The sequence below is a fragment of the Monodon monoceros genome, unplaced genomic scaffold (genome assembly GCF_005190385.1).
Source record: "Monodon monoceros isolate NGI ecotype Baffin Bay Population unplaced genomic scaffold, NGI_Narwhal_1 Super_Scaffold_8, whole genome shotgun sequence".
NCBI lineage: Eukaryota > Metazoa > Chordata > Mammalia > Artiodactyla > Monodontidae > Monodon > Monodon monoceros.
In genome coordinates this window covers 48,047,853-48,055,214 of record NW_021703785.1, presented here as the reverse complement: position 1 = coordinate 48,055,214, position 7,362 = coordinate 48,047,853, and the positions used below count along the sequence as shown (strand labels likewise).

General features: G+C 34.7%; 1 pseudogene; it reads right to left on the bottom strand.

The window, feature by feature from the left end:
• Window positions 1-4,998: 4,998 nt before the first annotated feature.
• On the bottom strand, window positions 4,999-5,090 carry LOC114888461 (annotated as a pseudogene).
• Between the last annotated feature and the right edge of the window lie 2,272 nt (window positions 5,091-7,362).

Below are 7,362 nucleotides of genomic sequence, written 5' to 3'. Positions count from 1 at the left end.
TTGGGAAAAAAAATAATCATAATCTTGAAAGTTTGAGTCAAGATGATGGAATAAATGCTTGTTAATTTTTATTCAACAAATATTTATTATGCATAAAAAAACATTCCAAGCAATCTTTTGGGTCCTGGAGATACTATAGTAAACCAAAAAATACAAAAAGCCCTGCCAGGGAAACAAATAGACTTCCATTCTAGCCAGGGAGACAAAAAGACTAACAATACACACAAAATATATTAAATGTTGGCTCGTGATAAAAACTAAGAAAAAAATAGTAAGGCAGGGAAGTAGACTAGGAAGGGGAAAGGGTGAAAGATTTGATACCAAGAGAAGCCTCAATATATAAGTAAAAGTCAGATAAGGGCTGAAGGAAGAGAGAATAACGCATGAGGCTGACTGGGAAAAGCTCATTCCAGAAAATAGGGAGAACTTATGCCAAGACTCTGAGGAAGGAGGCAACATGGTGGATACATTGCAGGGGTCTTTGGGAAGGCATTAGGAGACCAGTGGTCTGTAGAGAAGTGATTGGGAAGGACAGTGTGAAGCCAGAGAGAGAACAGGGCGTAGATCATACAGGGACTCATGGGTTTTTTGTCTGAGTTTGATGGGAGCCATTGGAAACTTTTAAGCACAGCAGTGACATGATCTGAATTATATTTTAAAAGGATCACTCTGGCAGATAGATGGGGAAAATAGTAAAAGCAGGCAAGCCAAGGCAGGAGGTTTTGCACAATTTACAAGAGAAACAATGATGGCTTAGACCCCTACATCCAGTTTGAAGTAGTAGAAACACTGAGAAATAGTAAAATCTGATTAACTCTGGTGGCATAGCACAGTGGTCAGATGACCAGCCTCTAGAGTTCATTTGCACAGATTTAAAATCCAGTTAGTTACTTAAAACATAAAAGACAGCGGTCTATTTTTTTTGTTTGTTTAACACTTCTCCCTTTTGTAAAAACAGGAATAATAATAATAGTAACTAATTGAGAGGTAATCTCTGAAGAGCATTTAGAAGCATTCCTACATGCTAGGCAGGTAGGAAGCACTAAGGGTTGGCAAAACAGGGAAAGAGGAGGCACAAGGATTTGCTAATAAACCAAATGTTAGGAGTGAGCAGAAGGGCTTCCCTGGTGGTGCAGTGGTTGAGAGTCCTCCTGCCGATGCAGGGGACGCGGGTTAGTGCCCCGGTCCGGGAAGATCCCACATGTCACGGAGCGGCTGGGCGCGTGAGCCATGGCCACTGAGCCTGCGCGTCCGGAGCCTGTGCTCCACAACTGGAGAGGCCACAACAGTGAGAGGCCCGCGTACCGAAAAAAAAAAAAAAACAGTGAGCAGAAAACAGGAGTCAGATGACAAAAAAACTGGAAGATCTCAAGTTTTTCTTTACTAAAAGGGAGAATATTGACTTAGGAAGAGCAGGCTTGAGTGAAGATATAAGGAGCTCAGTTTGAGATGTTTAATGTCTTGGATATCATTTAGATATCCCTGTGGGGTAGACTACTGTAGGTCTGAGCTCGTAATATGAACTTAGGAAGCTTTAGGATGTAAAAAGAGTACATGATGATAGAAAAGACAAGAGTTCTAAGGACTCATCTATTAATACTAACAGATAGACTCTATTAATACTAATACTAAAACATACAACTTTAGGGAATTGGGAAATGAGGAAGAACCAAAAAATGAGACTAAGAAAAAGAAGTAAAACAGGAAGAAGAAAAAGACAAAACAAAACCAAAACAAAATCCACAAAAGCCTATGATATTTTGGAAGCCAAGAGAAAAGGTGTTTAAAGGCCAAGGGAGTCATCAACTCTTCAAGTAGGATGAATGCTGAGAAATGACCATTAGATTTAGCAGTTCTATAGTCCAGTAGCCCTAGTCAAGTGTTTCACTGGAGCAGTGGGAGCAAATATCTTATTGGAGTGGGGGCTTCAAGGTGGAATGAAAAGAACAGAAGACTTTCTGTGAAGAAAATAAGAGAAACGAGATCTCAACTGAGGGGAAAGTATGGTCAAAAGGTTTATTAGGTTTGGGTTTGTTTTAGTTTTTTGAAATATAGGATGTTTGCAAGTTTACATAAATGGTTCAGGAGAAAGGGATAATTTGATGAAATCGAGAAAGGGTAGACTTGCTGGAATATTATCCTTGAGTAGATCAGAAAAGATTGGCCCAATGTGAACTGCAGAAGCTGTCCTTAGCTAGGAGCATGGACAGTTTAATCCATATAAGTAGGAAGAGGTATAGTGTATGGACACAAACCCATGAAGTTAAGTGGAAAATTGTGGAGGTTTTCTCCTGATTACTTCAATGTTCTCAGTTTAAAAAGATGCCATTTCTGTTATGCAAGATGAATAAATTCTGGAGATTTAATGTACAGTATGATGACTATAGTTAATAATACTGTATTAATACTGTACTTAAAAGTTGCTAAGATAGTAAATCTTAAATGTTATCAACACACACACACACACACAAATGATACCTACTTGAGTTGATGGATATGTTAATTAATTTTATTGTATTAGTCATTTTGCAATGTATATCAAACATCACATTGTGCACTGTAAATATATGTAGTATTTATTTTGTCAATTATACTTCAATAAAGCTGAAAAAAATACACGACATTCTCAGCAAAGAACGTTAATGAAAAAGAAGTAGTATGGTGTGATGGTATGAATGGTCACATAGGAGAGGAAATGGCACATACATACATGATAAACACTTATGAATATACACATGCATTAAACATATATTTGTACACACATATATTCATAAACATATGTAGATAATAAAGAAAATAAATATTTAATTATATATGCATGCATATACATGCATGTATGTATACACGTGAGTACATACACACAAATGTACATTCTTGTGACAATGTGTGTCTATGTGTGTATAAATCTAAGTTACCCACTTAAGCCTAGAAGATCTTCACTGTTCTGAGATGATATGTTTGTTTGTTTTGGGGGGGTCATGCAATTGTTGAGTAGAAGGACATTCATAGATAAAGGTGTTGAATAAGAACAGGAGATAACAAAACCTTAGTTCAAGGTGAGGCTTAAAAATGTAAACACTGTATTTAAATTTAAATCCAGAAAGCAAGAGTAATATTTTTATGCTAAATTTTCTTAAATGTACATTTTCTTGAATGAAGTAGAAATTAACAGGTAGAAACTAAAGGCTGAGATTCTCAGTAGTCCAGAATATTTGTAAAAATATTTAAAAATAAAAGTACCATCACCTGGCTACTTCTTCATAGTGATCAGAATATATACTAGCAGGACTTAATAGTAGCTTAGTAATAGGTTTTCTTTAGAGCCAGCAAGAAAAATTGAGCCGGTCTTGAAAAAAAAGTTCTCAAAGAATATAGAAAGTAATGGTTACTTTAAAAGAGGGAAAAGGCAGATTTAGCAACAAAATAAAGAGAGAGTGTGTGTAGCCACCTTAGGGATGAGAAGTAGCCCTTGGGCTTACTAGTATATAAATCACAAGATTAGGAAATGCAAAGAAAAATAGCTCCCTGAAGGCTATAAATGTTATAGTGAGTCGAAGGCTATAGCCAAGCTAAGAACTATTCATGAACTGATCAGCAATACTCTTGCAAAAGACACACTGTAGACAGAGAGGTAAAGAAGTTGTTAATGCTCTTTTTTTGACAGCACAGCATCTGATGAGCCAGTGAGCACAAAAGCAAGATAAAGGTGAATAAAATTTCAGTACAATCCACCAATCACACAAACGTCAGATTTGGAAGACCAATGTTCTAACTTTAAATTAACTGCCAGGGAAAAACGTAAAATCAAAGCACTTGAGAGTGATCTGTAAGCTGGCATAAATGAAGTACATGGATCTTATATTATTACAAGAATCAATATATTTTAAGGGTACATTATAAGCCATAAAAATAATCTTAAGACGCTGAAAGATTTTAAAAGCTAATCAAACAAAAGTCTTAGAAATCCTACTGAAGACCACACATTAGAACAAATTAACATTTATATGCATGCTGATATATTTTAATTTGATAATACCCACTTCATTGACTATCAAATGGAGTGAGGTTCAATGAAGGAGGTGAGTTTCATAAAGAGTTTTGAAGGATTATGGCTAGAAATGTATTTGAGAATAGTTAGATGTATGGACCTCAGTTTTACAGTACTCTGTTAACAGGACTGTTAGCTAAAAATGAGATAGTCCACAAAAACAAAATATTGTCTCCACTTGCAAATAGTCATAAAAAAAAATAGCCCAAATGAACTGCCAGGCTTTTATTCTGAGAAAATACAAAAACAAGTTTTATTTTGTTTCCAAAAATTCACTCATACATATTTGTTTCAGAGGAGTCTCTTTGATAAGTGATTCTTATATACTGTCAATCTGTTGAAAAAATGAAAGATTATATTAACTTTATGTTCTTTGATTGCATTATTCATTGGTTCTACTATGGTCTGAACTTTTTTGAAATGTGGAATATAGTAGAGCATTCACTGAACACCTTTCTCAGAAATGTTTATTGATGCTCTTTGCTTTGTGTTAATAACATCTGAATTGCCAGCTTTACTCTTCATACTGAAGCCAACCTCAACACAAACTTTGGCTACAGTGAGTGGGCCTTAAACCTCAGTCTGTTACACTCAGCACCTCTGTGTGCTTCTTCCCCATTGTAGAGGGATTTCTTGAATTCTAACTTGTACCCTGTAGCTCAATCATGCTGGGTTCTTACACCCAGCTTTGCCTTTTCGATCTCTCTCACTCAAGGGCATGGGATTTTCCAAAGAGCTTTAGAAACTGGTTGGGTGTCACTTCTACCTAAATATACTTACTAAAACTTTCCAACAGGTGACTGCTTTTATTACGTTTAAGGTATAGCAAATTATATCTTTGGACACCATGATCTTGAAGGAAGACCATTCCTAAAGAGGCCAGTCAATTGCACAACCAGGTTGGTTTATCTCAGATTCAGCCTTAATCATTCTCAGATTATTATTTTTTTTTTAATATGGAACACTTCAAGAACCCTTGCACAGGATCCAGGCTAATCTTCTCTGTATGATTCTAATTTTAGTATATGTGCTGCCAAAGCAAGCATCATTCTCAGATTATTCTCTCAGATTATTGTTTCCATATTATTTTGCCTCATAAGTAAGGACACATAGGACATAATAGTACATCTCCAGGATTCAGAAACACTTAGACCATATTTCTTTGTTGAGTCTTTGTCTTTTAGTACTAATTTATCTATTTAAAAATACATGTCTCTACCATGGGTTTCTCTAAGGTAGAAATACCTTTTTTCCCTTGTATCGACATTACGTAACAATGTGGTAAGTATTTAATAAGCCACTGAAAAGTTACATGTCTGAAGTTCACAGTAATAATAATAATATGGAAGTAATAAAGTTCAATAATTGTTATAAAAATATAGATATCATAGCTACTTATATCTTAAATAATTACTAGTTTTTGATGAAAGATATATATCAGAGTTGTATTTTTTTAATTGAATAATTGTCTTTTTTATTGAGTCATTAATGGATGTTTGTTTAGTTTTCATAATTAAGATAAAACAGCTATCAGAATTTTGCTTCTACATATTCGGTCACTCCTTATGTATATTACATACATTTGTATATGTTCTGTATATTCTAGTTTGTAATCAGTTTTTTAACATAAAAATAAAATCCATGTTTGTTTTGCTCAGTATCTCCACAATCTGTAAGTTTTGCTTTCAATATGTCTTTTATATTTTATTTAACCACTCCTGTAATTAAATAATCCCATATTAGTGTATGCTTTAGGTTTCTTTTCACTTTTCAGGATAAATGTCATATAACACAACTTCGGCCACAGCCTAATTCTCTTATAATAAGTAGCTGTAAATATGTTGTTGAGTAAATTGTATGCATTTAAAATGTTAATATACATTGCTAAACATATAAATATACTATTAATTTTAAAATTCCTAACAGTAGTTTTTATCTCTTGCTTTCTCACTCTCTCATTTAAATGACTATTAGACATTTAAGTTGGTCAATTCTTCAGATTGTTGCACACTACTATCAGCTATTAATTATCATTTTAGTTTTATTTTAACTTTTCTTATTTCCTTCTCATCCATATTCCCCAATCATATTTGTATTCCCCTCCCTCACACAAACACCCTTTGAATGTGTTTGATATATACCTTTAGATACATACATTATTCTAAAATATAACATGTTCCTTTGTCTCTGTATGTATTTTTGATTTACAGAAATGATGTCCTGCTTGAGAGCTCATTATTTTTCTTATCCATTATTCTCAACAGTATATTCTATAAGATCTATTGGTACTTCTGAGAGTACATTGAGTTCATGCTCTTAACACTGCATATTTCACATTTGCTTTTGTTCTCTAGTGATGAGAACTTAGGTTGTCCCTAACTCCCTCTACCAGAAAAAAATGAGACAATAAATGTGTAAATATATATTTTTTTTCAGACTGATACTAGTGATAGGGGTGTTAGAGGTTCTAGGTATACCTAATTTTAATAATTACTTTCAAAATTCTCCCTATGATGGCTAATCATCTAAATTACACTCTTTACTACACACTATGCATTTTTCTCCATATATTTATCAAAACTTGGTATTATCTGACTTTCTATCTTTTGCCAATCTGGTGTTCATAAATTCTTAACTTATTCCTTTTCTATTTACACTACTTTAATCCTTAGTGAGAATGAGCACCTCCTTATAAACATGTTAGTAATTTGAATTTTGGTATCTCCTGGATCTTATGGCCCACGTGGCAGAGCACCTGTCTTGACATCCTGGACCTGTTGTACAGTCTTTTATTGTTTTGGGCCCCAATCAAAACTAGCATTCCTCAGGTCACTGGGTAAATGGCCCACTGTAACACACCCAAGTGGGGGATATGTTGCCTCCAAAATCCAAAGATGCCCACTAGACATGGAGCCTCGTTTTTTGGTTATAGGAGGGGACAGATGTGACAACTTATCCTTCACTTTAGAACAGGTGTCTTGAAATGCCCTACACCACAGGATCCCTGGACATTTTACTGAAGTGGAAGTCTGCTGAGTTTTTGTGGAATTGATTTCTCAGTTTTTGACATGCAAATATCTTAACATTAAGTCTAGAGTAGTTGCTACTTCTTGCTCATTAGATCTAATTAGGACAATCTCACCAATATGATAAACTAATGTCATGTCTTGGGAAATGGAAATGTGATCAAGGTCCCTACAGACTAAATTATAATGTTAAGGCTGGAGATAGCCCTTGAGGTAGAACAGTGAGAGCAAACTGCTTCTTGTAATTTTTTTACTACTGGGTATCAAGAAAGAAGCACTGGCTGCATA